Raw genomic sequence first — 15,828 nt, forward strand, 5'->3', positions numbered from 1 at the left:
ATTTATTTATTTTATAGATTTATATATATTTATATATATCTTTTTTTTTTTTTTTTTAATTATTATTATTATTATTATTATTATTATTATTTTATTGATGTCTTGATGCCAAAAAGAGCCCAACAGATAAAAAAAAAAAAAAAAAAAAAAAAAAAAAATATATATATATATATATATATATATATATATATATATATATATATATATATATATATATATATATATATATATATATATATATATATATATAGATATAGATATAGATATAGATATTTTAATTCATTTATTTTATTTTTTATTATTATTTTTTATATAGATATTTTTTATATATCTATGTATATATATTATTTATTTTATTTATTATTATTATTATTATTATTTTATTGATGTCTTGATACCAAAAAGAGCCCAACAGATAAAAAAATTAAAATAAATAAATAAATATATATATATATATCAAGCAATATCATGTTTTCTGCATTTGACATCATTTCACTGGATTATTTAGGAGATGATGTCCACTATGATGGATTAAATGAAGACATGAGGAATACTGTAGCTCCATCTGGTGGTGATTAAGCAGAACTGCTGTGTTCGAGGCTCACTGATTAATGCGACTGTTAATCGCACCACCTTGTTACTGTTTCCAGTAATAACCATACAGCAGTGAGATTATGTCTAATCTGGTTGGATCTTAAAACTCCTTCTATTTTAATTACATTTCATGTAGCAAGTTGCTGTTTTCCTCGAGCCGCTTGTCTCCTTGAGCCTCGGAGAGGGAAACATCTCTGACCTTCTCTGACTTGCCCAGATCCTCCGATTAACCTTTCTCTCTGAAATGTTCTAACATTTGAAGCCCAGAGATTAGTTGCTCCCTGACAAAGGTTAGACCGAGCCAAATGACTTGTCAGGGAAATCTGACAAACCGCTGCATGCTGAGGGATGGACGGTGGACCACTGAACCTTTTCATACGTCAAACTGTTCTTTCGGGACTTTGACTCAGTCCACATAAATGAGCAACAACACAGCTGCCAGGAGAAGGAAGTGTTTAGATAGAAAGAACGTCCTGCATTAAACCTTCCACTAGGGGGCAGCACAGCACTGTTTATCTTCCGAGTTTCTCCCAAAGGATCAGAGTTCACACCTTTCATATTCTAACAGCAGTTTGTCACTGTTTGAATTCTACTGTCAGCAACGTGACTTAGAAAAAATAGTCCAGTCTGTCTCTTTAAAGTAACCAGAGTATTAAAGTTGGTGTTGAGAGCTTAAAGAAGGACTCTACTGGAAACATGTGGAGGAGAAAATTATGATTTGGAAGAATCCATTGATTTCACTTCTATTCAGTTTATTTCTATAGCACCAATTGACAGCACGTCATCTCAAGACACTTTACAGATCATCTAGTCAGATTGATTCAAAGTTTTCTATCTAAGGAAAACCAGCTGATTGCATCGACTCATTGACTCTGTTCGGATTTAAGGTTCCATCCTTTGGGATCCGCTCTACCTGGACTGGATCTTTTGAATTCCTCAAAAAAAAAAAAAAGGGACCGGAAGAGTTTTGGCTGTGGATTCAAACAGGTCCAGCTTTCCATGGTTTTCAACGCCGAATGCTCTGTCGCTTAGCAACCGTGACAGATGACACTCAAAGCAGGAAAAGATTAAATAGTTAACTTTTCAAAACTGTTACTTTTTTTTTTCTTATTTTGAACATCTCTGATGTTGCTGCTATTTTCAAAAATCCATGACTGTAAAAATGTTCATAGCTGTATATTGATTATTGTTAAAACACTTTACAGTATTTTATGTTTATGTTTTAACTTTTCACTATTATGTTATTCTTTTTGATGTTATTCATTTTTCCAAGATCCACATTTGTGCAACCATTTTCAATTATCTTTGTGCTGCTGTAAATTTGCCTATTGTGGAACAATAAAGAGATTTTTTCTTCTCTTCTATTCTATTCTTTTCTATTCTATTCTATGAAAGGGGTAGAAAGATATAAGTAAATCTAAACAATGTTTGTATAAAAAACCCTGCAAAATCTCTTATATTCAACAACAAAAAAATACTTAGTTAAGCAAATTGTGCAAAATAGCAATTCAAAAATAAATTTCTATCAGACTTATATTCCCCACCCTGCAGATATGTTAGAATCTGTCCTTAAAGGAATAGTACACCCAAAACATGATTAGCCTTCATTTTCTACTCACCCCCATGCTGAACAACACTCTGGAGTACTTTTTTGATATCTCAAATGCATCTGGAGATCTGGGAGGCTTCTTGCTGTCTGCTGACATTCAAATAATGGAGGTCTATGGCGCCCGAGACAGAAAGGTCCATAAAAGTCCACAAAAAACGTGTCAATATTCCTCCATACTGCTCGTCCAATGTATTCCAAGTGTCCTGAGTGGGTAGCGTCCATAATTTACTCGAAACGAAGTCATTTAGAATGTTTTTAGAGCATAAACAGTAGTGTATAGGATTTCCTGAAAGCGCGTTCACGAGTCTACGGAAACTGGCAGACCAAACCAGATGAAAGTGCGCATTCAGCGTCTGCTCTGCCGATAATGCAAGCGTAGAAGAAGAAATGTGCTGTTTACCTGTGCAAAGAAAGAAACAACGAAAGAAAAATGTCTGAGGACTTCAGTGTTGAGGAAGAGCATCAGTTCTTTGCCGAGCTGAATGCGCACTTTCATCTGGTTTGGTCTGCCGCGGTTTCCGTAGACTCAAGTTTCGTTATGATCTGCTGTCGCAGGTCAGCTGCCATTACGTTTAGTGGGCTTGTTGTTGTTGGGGCTGGGGACCCAATCTCTGTGTGTTGGGATGATGATATTTCCCTCCCTACCATTTGTCCTGACTCCCCCTTGCCGCAGCATATCAGTTGTACCTCGTCAATTTCTAGCTGTGATAGGAGCTGCCGTTTGCGGATGTTAGAACACTGAGTTAGTAGTTGTTTCTTTGTCAATGATGACAATGGTTGTTGGAGCTGCCATAATTCCCATAGTCTCTGCATGTAACCTCTCTCACTGGGTACGCTTGTATAGTAGCATTTCATCAGTACCAAGTTTTCTGCTCTAGTCCATCTATGTCTTGTTCCAGTAGCCAATTTGTCATCAAGTTGCCCTGGTTCCCTAGCAACTGACGCGGACCTTGTTAACCCGGGCGACGTCCGAGCCGGTATGGCTCTTGTATTTGCGGTTTCACTCATGCCTGAGGTAGGCCACTAAGCACAAAGGACCTTGCCTAAGGGTCCACCTGGATGTCCATGCCGGGAATCGAACCCCGGTCACCTGTGCCGGAGTCGTCGGTGTTACCTACCTATATATATATATATATATATATATATAACTGGATATTACGCAGATGAAAGAAGGAAATTCTAGAAACCTCAACTTTATTATTAATCCCATCCAAATGAAGTGACTGACTAATCAGCTTCTTTTTCAAAGACTCTGGTCCAAAGACTATAACTTCTGTTTTGTCTGCATTCAGAAGCAGAAAGTTAAGAGTCATCCAGGTTTTTATGTCTTCAGACATGCCTGTAATCTATGTAAAATGTTAGCTTCATCTGGTTTATAGACAGTTATAGCTGAGTATCATCAGCATAAAAGTGGAAATTAATCGCATTCTGTCTAATAATTCTACCGATTGGGAGCATATATAAAGTAGAGAAAATTGGCCCTAGCACTGATCCCTGTGGTGCTCCACAGGTAACCCTGGACAAGTAAAATTTAAGGCTAATTTTTCTACAAATTTTGTGTAAAAACATACATCTGCATTGAAAATAAAATCCCTGTGAAGGCTTTCTGTCCATCTCAGGATGGATTTATAAAAGTACAAACAGCGTTGATTGGTTGGTACATTTGTTCTAGGAATCCTTTCCCTTCCCTTTAAAATACTTTCTTCCCATTTGTATATTTTTTTGCTTTCCCTAACTTTAAGCTATGCAGCTAAATTCGTATTCACTGCACAGCAGCAGGGGTGAGGCTTTCGGTTTAAATGCGAGCTCAAATCTTGTTATCTTTCCCCCAAATTGCAAAGAAAAAGAAAAGCCTTCTGCCCTTGAAGATGCTCTTGGTGCACTTTTCCTTTCTCTTCTGTTTTTCGGTTGGACAAAGAACGGCTTCTGGCTCTCTGAGAAATAGGGGAGGCCTGTCATCATCCAAGCAGATGGACAGTGATGTTAGTGTTCCAAACAGAGTGGGCAATTTCCCTCCATTTTCACCCTTTAACAAAAAAGCTGACATGGTTATTGAATAAAACCCCTGAGCTGTGTGTAATTACTACATAAATGAAAGAACAGCTTTAAAATGTTGCATATTTATTTCTTTGTCAGCCGTTAGAGTGCTGAACTGTCTCCTGCTTGATTAATCCGAGTTAAAGACTGAGCGATTGTGCAGGAAATCCACTGCTCCGCGTATTTATTTATCGCTTTTGAGGGAGTTGTAGGCTCAGTAAAAGCAGATAAGCAGCCTCTACTCAGGCTCATGATCTTCACAACTGATGAAACAGAGTCTGATTGGAGCTCTATGTTCCATCATCAAGCCAATGAGCTACGAGTTTATCCATGTGGAGGAGTTATCTCACCTAGCCAGCTTGCGGAAAGCGACAGAGATGGAAAAAAAAAGAAGAGGGAGGACAGAAGATAGAGAAGGAAGTAAGGAAGGAGGGGATGAGAGACACAGATTAGATCTGCTACAGGCTAAAGCACTGATACAGACAGCAGGTCTGTTTTTAATAGATCCTATCAGGTAATGGGGACAAAAGTCAATCTGTTGATTTAAACAGCATTATTGTTTTTTTCTGTCCATTACACTGGTCCTCCTGAAAAATTACGTGACATACTGTATGTTTAGGGTTTGTTTGCAGGAAAAACTCCCACCTTTTAATGTTCTTCCTCATACTCAGCTTATGCATGAATTAAACAAGACCTGAGTAGATTAAACCAATAATTAGTTACTTAAATCACTACATCAGTCAATGAAACAAGCACTACAGCAGGTTCAGTGTATGGTTAGACTGAAAGCGGGCTTTAAATGGTAATCCACATAAAAATCGAGGTTGTTTGATTGGTCTTCATTCATTATTCTCTTTCTTTTAAGCAAAATTAAAAAACCAAAAACAAGAATTGCAGTAGCAGCCATTCAAAATGTCCCTTCCCCATCAAACGCCAGCCGAATGGCGGCCCACTTCCCTGCGAATCCCAGCAAAATACCTGTCAGGTTTATTCAGTAAAGATTATAAAATGAATTTGTGCTTACAAAACATTTGTGCAAGGGGATGCTCCACTCCTGTCTCATGATTCAGTCAGGAGACCATCCTGCCTTGTCATTCTGATGGAGTATTCTGTCTTCATGAACTGATCAATTGTTCTGTGAGAACAATACTCTGTTTGTAACGATGCGTCATGTTCTGTTAGTAAAATGCTCTGCGGAGGAGGTCCAGTAAGAGATTTGAGTCTGGGGTTCAACTGTCTCTCCTTCCTGCAGGAATTGTATCCATAATTGTGTATTTCAGTTCTTCTTAAGCAAAAACCTACATTCTATGAACCCGACAACACCTTCCAACTTCCAGCCACTGGCTTTCTCCTGGGCGTGCATTTTTTTTTTACTCCGACTCCACATTTCCACCGAATTATAGGGTCTGACCAGGACATGATGCTTACCTTTAGATCTTAATGTCCACAAATCAGACACAAAGAATATTTTCGAACAAAGATTGATGTTTAAAAAGGAATTGCAGGGGACCAGCCAAGGGCCCATCAAGAAAAGTGGGAAAATTCTGAATGGCTACTACTGTATAAATCTGCAGTTAGTCACTTATTAAAATCCTTTCTTATTTTATGTATAAAACTATTACGTTGGATGAACATAAAAAGGAAAAATGAACAATTGAGAGAAGATCATTGAAATTCTTTTAAGGATGGATCATCTGCTGATGCTGTTGACCTTGGAAGAACCAGACTATGACCTGATGGAGGTTAATCTTTTTTAATTAGTGCAGGAAGCGATTTGTCCGGCTGTAGCACGGCTTCTCTGGATGCATATACTGATATGATTAGTGATACCTTCAAATGGCATATATAATGACATGCTATCATTATATAAGGAAGACAAAATGAAATTTTTTACATTTATTTTGTTCTATTTTTAAGCTATGTATAACCTCAATGTATTGTGAACTTTAAAATAATGATGTTTCAGTTTCTTTTCTTTTATTCAAATCAGAATACCAAACTAGCACCTTTTTCTAATATTGGATTTCGAATGAAAAAGAGAAAATTAATTAATTAGAGAGATCCTCGAAAAGAATATATTTTTGTTCATTGGAGTTTGAAAAAAAAACAACATTAGCTTTTTTGCTTTTAAAAATTTAACTTTAAATTGAAATTTTAATTGTTTGTTGTTATTTGCTGAAACATTGGATTATGAAAAAGCTATATATATTCAATTTATAATCAATATGTTGAGGCTCATTTCTCCATGAGGCTGAACACAGATTCATTTTTATCACGCCACTGTGAGCCAGATGGTATGGTATGGAGTGAACTTTGTTCCATTATTATTGCAAGCAGAGAGCATATTTTGTAAAATGAAATTAGTTTAAAAAAATGCAATTAAAAAAAGAAAATTATATTAAAAAAAACTTGTAAATCATAAAAAAAATTTCACACTGGAAAAAAATCTAAATCCAGATAAGTATTTTTTTTCTTAAAATAAGTGCATTTGTTCTTTGATTGAGGTGATAAAACATGAATTTTGCCAATGGAACAAGACAATCTTCACTTAAAATAAGAAAACATAATTGCATTGTCTTATACCAAGTGCATATTATCTAATTATCTTATTTTAAAAGTAAAAATACTCACTCCAGTGGCAAACTATCTCGTTTAACTCAAATTAAGGATAAATACTCTTAATTTAAGGCATTTTTACTTATTTCAAGATCGTTTTTCCAATGCAGAGTCAACTTATTTCCTCTGATTTTATTTATTCATTTCATTTTTTTTTAATGTTTTCTTTTTTTAACTTCTGTTTTGCAAATTGAGTTTTACAGATTGCATTCTTTTCAAATTGTGCTTTAATGATCATATCGTCTTCAGTCCTGGGGGCGGGCTTTCCTCTGGAGTGAAGAGCGAAGATGCATTTCTATTGGCCGGCATGGACCTTAGCATTGGTTGGTCATTGCACACATCAGGAGCCAGCATTTATATTGAGCTTGAAGTGAAGAGAAAATGATTTGTAAAACACAACTGTAACAATATGGCCTTTGTAAAACTAAATCTGAACCATTAAAAATGACTGAAATTAATGGTAATCTTAAAAAAAGGAGATGACCATTAAACAGGAAACAAAAGTGGACATTGAATCGTATCTTTTGTGTGTCAATATCTGTGATTGTTCACTGTGCAGCCCGATGCTCTGAAGAGCTCTACCTGCTCACACTGCACGTCTAAAAAGCAGACATTGGATTCAGCACCAAGAGATGGTGCTGGTCGGATTCGTCAGTCTAGAAGAAGAACTTCCTTGTTTGCACATGGTGAGTAAGGTTCTGGTAAATCGGCTCGTAGCTGAGCTTTAACTGCATGATTTACCCACCTACACCTTTCAAAGGCCGACTGAATTTCAAACATGATGGATTTTCTCCCGACCTTACGATTTCTGATGTGGAGGTTGATCGCCAGCCGTTACCCCCTGTATACTACACTGGAAAAAATCTAAATCTACATAAGTAATTTTTTCTTAAAATTAGTGAATTTTTCTTTGATTGAGGAGGCAAAAGAGACATTTTGCCAATGGAACAAGACAATTTACACTTAAAATATGAAAACATAATTGTATTGTCTTATTTCAAGTGCATATTATCTAATTATCTTATTTTAAGAGTAAAATTACTCATTCCATTGGCAAACTATCTAATTTACTTACTCAAATTAAGGGTAAATACAGTTAATTTAAGACATTTTTACTTATTTCTAGATATTTTTTACAGTGTACACGACACAGGACACACGATGAGGCTGAAACAAGGCGCAATCATAAAATCCCACGACTGACTTAGACAAACTTTATTTTCATTTTGTTCGCACAGAGTTTATACAAAACAAAATTTTGTTCAGTTCAGCTCTCAAGACATTTCCATTCCTAAAGTGCAGCAGTGATTAAATGTAAACATAAAACTGGTATATGATTTACAGTTTTTCCAACATTCAGCACTATTTCTTTCCATCTTATTCAATATGTCAGCTGTCTGACGGCAGTGGGGAAGAAGCTGTTGCAGAATCTGCTGGTCCCTGAATGATTGAATGATTCAAAGCCTCGTTCCAGAGGGCGGCAGGACAATCCATGGTGGAGGTATGAGGGGTCATTGATGATGTTACGGGCTCGGGACATGCCTGGAGAAAAATCCCGAAAAAATATCTCGTACAGTGTATGCCCGGCTTAAGCTGAGAGGAATTTTCCTGCTCAAACAGTAAAAACATTTTTTATTTTTATATTCTTTATTTTCAAATGCAGATTAATATGGGAGTTTTTATGTCAGTACAGCTAACAGGGTAGACATGTTAAGCTTTACAACATTTGTAAACCCCTCTAAAAGCCTTAAATCATAAACCACGCTTCATGCACATATTTTCCCTCTAAAAATAACTGTTATTTCCTAAAAGTTAAAAGATGATAGAGGTGATTTGGGGGGGTGGATTTCATAGTAACAGGGGGAATATTTTATAGTTCTCGCCTTTGGACTTCTTTTAAAGATTCTTTTTGAGTTTTCGCGTTTTTATTTCATTCTGTTTTCTTAGTCATTGGTTTCTTTTCCATTTTGTGTCGTTCTAGTTGTTTTCTAGTTATATTTAAGCAGTGTTGTGTGTTTTGTGTTACTCTCGGTTGCCCCCCTGTGCCATTTTCCTTTCCCCTAGCTCCCTTCTAGTTGCTTCTATCCACACCTGCTCCCTGTTAGCTGATTACCCCAGTCTTTGTTCTGTCTCCCATATATACACCACCTGTGCGGTTCCTCAGTGCTGGTTTCTCATTGTTACTTTGATCCTCATGTGTGTTTTCCCTGAGGTCTCCCGGTTTTGGTTTTCTGTATTTTGTTTTTTACTTCTGTTGCCCTTGATTCTTCATTAAATCAGCATAAACTCATCTCTGCCTCCTTCTATGCTGAATTTGAGTCCAAAACCACATCCACCAGGATAGTTGACTCATGGGACTCACTTTGTTTTATGTAATTTCAACACTGATAATATTTTGATATTATATATATAATATATATATATATTAAATGGTGGTCAATCTTAATGAATGATATATGTACAAAGCTGACAAAATAATCAAGGATACAAAGGAGTGAGAAGAAACAGGACTAAGCAAACACAGAATATCACAAAACACACTCGCATAAACATCCCCCCAAACGGGAAGCGTGAAACCCACTTCCAATTATAATCGGGCCTTTAAGGGTTTGGAAGCAGTAAAGAAAACTGGCTTCCATTTCATCATTCACTTCATTTCAGAAATACTTTATTTACTCGAGGGGAAATTACACGTTGCAGAAACTCACAGGGTTTTTATTTTGTCCAAATCGCAGGTTTCGTTTGAAAATCTTCTGCAGAGGATGCTCACTGTTGTCCACAATCTTCTTCACTTTATTAATATTTCCTCTCTGTGAAAAAATCTCAAGAGGTTCTAGAGGAGTTCCTAAAACAGAGTTTTATTCATTGTTATTAATTGTTCAGCTCCTTTAAGTCATTAGCTCTGCTACTGTTTCCAGCAGAGGATGAAAAAGAGATCACACTCTCCACATCAGACTGATAGACGATACGTAGCATCTTGCTGTTAACACAGAAGGACCTAAGCTTGATAAGGAAGTCCAGACAGCTCTGTCCCTTCTTCTAGATCGGAGGTCTTCAACAGGGGGTCCGCGACCCCCAGGGGGTCCACAGAGGTACTGCATGGGGGTCATGAAAGTTTGGGCTGATTAGACTTTTTTTTTATATACCCCCTTGCAATTTTTTCCGCTAATTGAAATGTCTTTAAATACATATTAACATGAATTCAACACACTGTAGCAAACCTCCAGATAAATGCAGGCAGAAGATGTATTTCCGTCATCAATGCACACAGAAAGGCTTTAGCTATGCAGCTCCTTGTGCGTGGAATTTTTTTACAAAGAAACTGGAAATTGACTGAGGTTTTATCCTTTAAATTCTTTTAAGTTTAAAGTACAAGAATTTGAAGCAGCCTCAATGATCCGTAATTGTTTTCCTTGATATGTTTTTTTTTTTTTTCTTCTTTTCTTCTTCTTTGGTCATTTATTTTAATGTATCTATGTTGGTTTTGTAACTTTGCTGCCTCTTGGCCAGGATATATATATATATATATATATATATATATATATATATATATATATATATAATTAGGGGGTTCCTTCTCCATCTCGCCATTAGTTTGAGGGTCCTTGGCCTGGAAAATGTTGAAGATCCTTGTTCTAGATGGCTTCACAGTTTTCTCCAACCTAGTTTTATGTCCAGATGAGCAACAAGATATTTCTCCACCTCCACTTCTTCCCTCAACACTTTAATATGATTTAAATTGTTTCTTTTTCTTCTGAAATTTACAATCATCTCCCTTGTTTTACTGGCACTCAAAATCAGATGATTGTTTCCACAAAGCGGTTTACCAGCTCTCTGTACTCAGTCTTGTCAATCTTTGATGCACCCAATGACTGAAGAGTTATCCAATTATATTTCTACAGATGACAGGACTCCGTCTGGGACTGGAAGTCAGAGTCGTACAGGCTGTTTCTCAATATGCGTATTTTAGCGTTCTCATGTGCTCGGGTACTCGAGAAACGTCATCAGCCTCAGGCCTAGTACTGTTCCAATTTACAAGAACAAGAAGATAGATGTTGTTCTCGTCCCTCCCTCTTTACCCAGCATGCATCAGAGCAGACTTGTCCATTTTCGAGACTGACAGCTGTCCCAGCATGCACTGCAGCAGCAGCAGTTCCAGGTTAGCAATCACAGAGCTCAGAGTATTACGTTAAAAGATCTCTTTTCTGTTGCTGTGGTTCTATAAAAGTAAGTTTTAAGATCATTTAAGGCAAGAATATTATACTTGCAGGGATTAGAGCAAAAAAAACCATGAACTGAAAAAAGTAAGAATTTATTATTATCTAGAGACTATTAATAATAGTAGTTGAAATGCAGCTCCAGACAAGCTGAGTGTGTGGTGATGTCATCAGTACACTTCTTTTCCAATGGACCCTTAAACCCCATTTACACTACCCTTGAAAAACCGATCCATGCCGAGACCGGTCCGAGCTCGGAGCAGTTAACCAGGCTGAGCTCAGTTCTGACGACCGTTTACACATCACGCTATCTCGGTTCCTCGCCTCCTAGTGGCGATCTGCGGTATTACTGCCAGTATTGAAGGAGGAAATCAAGCAGTTGGTGGCGGTAATGCACCAAAAGTTGTTTGCCAACCGCCATAAAACACAAGAAGAAGAAGACGAAGAAGGAGGGAATCAAGCAAATGAAAATGGTGGCGCCCGTCAGATTCAGAAAGTTATGCTTGATTATTATTATATATTATTGCTGTACTTCTGTGTTATTATTTAAAATGCCGTTATCTAAAATGTTGCGTGGAGATGATTTCGATTGTTGTTTATAGTTGAAGAAGAAGTTGTTGTTCTTCTTCTGTTCACGGAGGGGCGTTACCGCCAACTACTGGAATGGAGTGTGAACCGCGATGTGCAGCCAGAGGGAGATGACGCGTTCTGATCATCCGCTCTTGTTATCAGAGAACCAAGCCAGGGAAAAACCGAGCCGAGCCCACCTCTGGAACTGGTCTGCAGTTAGCTCGGTCCGGTCGTGTCTAGCTCGGTTCAGTTCAGTTTGCTTTCCATTTACACACGATAAGTTATCTCAATTACTGAGCTCGGACTGGTCTCAGCTCCCGTTCTCCCCGAGTTCAGTCTTTCCTGTGTTCTTCTCAAGAACATACTTGGCGAGGACATGAGGCAGTACTCGCGTACCGTTCCCTGTGGTGCTCCTGACTACTTGATCAGAGAACCGAGCCTTTAGTCTAACAAACTGAGGTCTGTTTGCCAGGTTTTCTGTGATCAAGGTGATTGTTTCTCACAAAGTCAGTCAGGCTGAATGGTGTTAAATGTTCTGGAGAAATCAAAGAACATGATCCCTACAGTCCTGTCTGCTTTGTCCAAATGACAGTGAGTTTGTTGAAGTAGGTGTATGAGGGAAACTTCAACTCCATGGTTATATGTAAACTGCCTGTGGTCCTGATAGCTGCTTATCTGCTTTCTCAGAATGACCAGCAGAAGACTCTCTCTAGGACCTTCATGATGTGGGAAGTCAGAGCAACAGGTCTGTAGTCACCAAGGACTGTTGGTTGAGTCTTATTGATAATGAGGAAGGAGGTCTTCCACATCACTGGGACTGTCTCCAAAACCTTTTAGGCACAACAACTTTTCTGACTGGTTACACACGTTGTTTACTATGTTCTCAGAAACATCTTGTAACATATAATTATGAATAAATGAGGCACTGAAGGAATGTGTATTTAAAGGAAAAGTCTAGTCATTTGCAGAATACAAACTTCTTGAAGTACTTTAAGTAAGAAATTATTACATACTGTTTAATAAATGATAATTGTTTTTAATTAAGAGTAATTTTCATGTGAATGTTCTTTACTGGAGGCATCCATGTTTGTCAAATAACACTACTGCCACCTACTGGTTTGTGATGTCACGGTGCGGTATCGGCTGTTAATCAAGTCCCAGTGTTGTATCTGGTGTTTGTCACAACGCGCTATTATCCATGATAGTGACGACCCGTGTACTATTCGAAGCAGAGAGTAATGGATTAATGACGTGTTTTTTCTCTGGCCAGAAGTTCGATGGCAAATCCTCCCTCTTCAAGTTGGCGATCCAACGACCAACCCGTCCGTGGAGGATCAGGAATCAGAAAGGTGGAATAACTCTTTTTTTCCCTTTTCCCCGATGTATTCCAGCATCCAGCTGCCATGCACGTGGTCATTGTCAGTTTCACTATAGCTCTGGTGAATTTCAATGGTGAAGTCCTCTGGAAATCTTCAATAATTGTTGTTGATTGCAGATGTGTCTAGTAGTTCCCATTGATTTTGCTTGTAAAGCGGGGAGAATGGCGCTAGGCTTACCGCACCGTGACGTCACTGCCGGAAGATGGATAGGAGGGAGGGGTTACTATATTTGGGCAAAAATGGCTGCTCCCAGACTCAATGATCATTAGGAAAATTATTGGTTTTATTTTATTACTGATTGAGGCTAAATTAATTAAATCACTGCGAATGTATTAGTTTTAGGTATAAATAATGATCCATGGATTATTCTTTGCTGACCGAACTTTTCCTTTAATAAGCAGTTTGCTGTGATTTTAGGCAGTGATACAAATACCTGACAAAAATGCTATTACAGTTGTGGATTTTAATTTTGTAAAATGTAAAGAATAAATTAGTAAAGTGAAGGCTGTTGTAAAGTGCCACCCAAATGATCTAATTAAAGAAGAGAAATGTTAAACTTTGCTTGCTTTAAATGGGTATTGATATTAGGATACTTGTGGTTCAAATCTGTTTCAATTCAATTCAGTTCAGTTCTATATCACCAATTCACATCATGTCATCTCAAGACACTTTCCAGTTCACCAGATCATCCAGTCAGATTGATTCAAAGTTTTCTATCTAAGTAAAACTAGTTGATTGCATCGACTCATATATATATATATATATATATATATATATATATATATATATATATATATATATATATATATATATGAGTCGACTCATATACTGTTGATTTGGATTTGAAAAGTAGAATTAAGCCAAGTGTGAAATAAACAGCTGCTAAAATTCCTCTAAGCCTTCCAGGTTAACAGCTGGTTTCTGTAAAACCAGTGTTGAGTGACGTACTTTAGTTATTCACATTATTTTCATCCTGACTTCAAATATTTCCAAACATCTGAATTTGCTGTTATTGTGAGTGACGGCAGGGGATTTTTGAGCATTGCATCATGACTCTGCACTTTTTGGTTCGGTTGAAGTTTTCTTTTTTGAGTTTTTAGTTATACTTTGATTTGAGTCTTTCTGTGTTTTCTAGTTTATTGGTTTAATTTCCATTTTGTGTTATTCTAGTTATTTTTTTATTATATTTGAGTTCATAGGTTTTGTTTGCTCTCTGCTGCCCTCTTGTGTCAGGCTCTTTTTTTTCCTATCTCCCTTAAAGTCTCCTCTGTCCACACCTGCTCCCAATCTGCTGATTAGCCTGGTCTTTGTTTAGTCTCTCATTTAAACACCTCATGTTCAGTCACTGTTTGCTGGTTCCTTGTTTGTTGTTTCATCATCTTTTTGCTCCCAATGACAGTTTTTCCTGAAGTTTCCTTTGTTTTAGTTTTTCAGTATTTTATGTTTTTGGAGTTTGCTTCAGTTGCCTGTGGGAACCGTATTCAATCAGCAAAACTCACCTCTGCTTCCTCATTTCTGCATTTGGGTCCTCAGAAAAACCTCCACACAACCTTGACACATTGATTATTTCCCTGTTTGGTTGGATTCGCTCTGAGATCTGCGGCTAAATTATGAACTGATTTACAGCTTGGTCGAAAAATAAAAATGTAGCCATAGTCTGAAATTGACAAAGACAGATGTTTTACAGGACATGGTTGTTAGCATTTTTTTGAAGAGCCGCATTTCTCTAATTACCATGAAAACGCTAAAAGCATTTTACCTTTTCCATGTAATCAAGGAGGCGATGTTTTTTGTACTCGACTGCCACATCAGTGAGCTTTTTCCTCTCAGTAGCCAGATTATTATAGTCCTTTGTGACCCTTTACAGTAAAGGAGCTTTTAGTGCTTACTGTATTGTTCAGATTACTGTTGAGTGGGCTGAGTGAGCCAAAGTTGCCTTTCAGGGAATTAAATCTTAACAAGAACCAGGTTATTTATAAGAAACTGAAACCTAATTTTGTCTATTTTTTTTAACATAAAGTAGCTCAAAAGTTCAGTTTAGTTTCTACTTTAAAATAACAGCTTCACATATTAATTACATTAATGTGTATCAATTATAAAACAAGGCTTTGTTGGGTTACTGTATAAAGCCTCGAACTCAATGCTATTTCTGACATTTTGAATTGAAAAAGCTTCCTGGATGGGAAGAGAAACGTCTTCAAACTTGGAAACAAAGTCCAGTGGATTGTGTGTTCACTTTTCAGACCTTCTAAACTTTAATTCAGCCAAGATTTTGATCTGATCTGAGAAATTTTGTGCACGTAAACGTAGCTATTTTGCTATTTTTGTTACGTTGAGAAAACTGGGCTGACTAAAATAATCTTAGGGTGAGTGATTGCATGCCGCTGAAAAAAAGTCTTCTTCCTTCCTCTTCAAAAATTATTAATATAAATCTGATCCATGATGAAATGAAAACAATTATACGGAAGCAGAGGAGATAGGCAGTTAGCAATAAGAAGTGAGTGACTGTTTTTATGCAACTCTCGGTAGCAAAAACAGCTAATTCCGTTGCATTGGTGCAGCTAATCATTGTGTGGATGTGTGGAGACACTCAGGAACCCCTCCTCCTCCTCCCCCATGCACCTGAAAGGCTTTTCTTGCTTTCTTTTTGAAACAGAGAGATTAATAAATGTCCCTCTGACTGCATTAGGATTAAAGGAGGGGGAAAAAAAGACGCACAAAATCATGACACAACGCAAGACGACTGTGTACGTCTGAGAAGGCTTGCACATTCGGCAGCAATATGCAGAACGTTATCTCCACACAG

The sequence above is a fragment of the Cyprinodon tularosa genome, unplaced genomic scaffold, assembly GCF_016077235.1.
Source record: "Cyprinodon tularosa strain WSP-4 unplaced genomic scaffold, ASM1607723v1 ctg169, whole genome shotgun sequence".
NCBI lineage: Eukaryota > Metazoa > Chordata > Actinopteri > Cyprinodontiformes > Cyprinodontidae > Cyprinodon > Cyprinodon tularosa.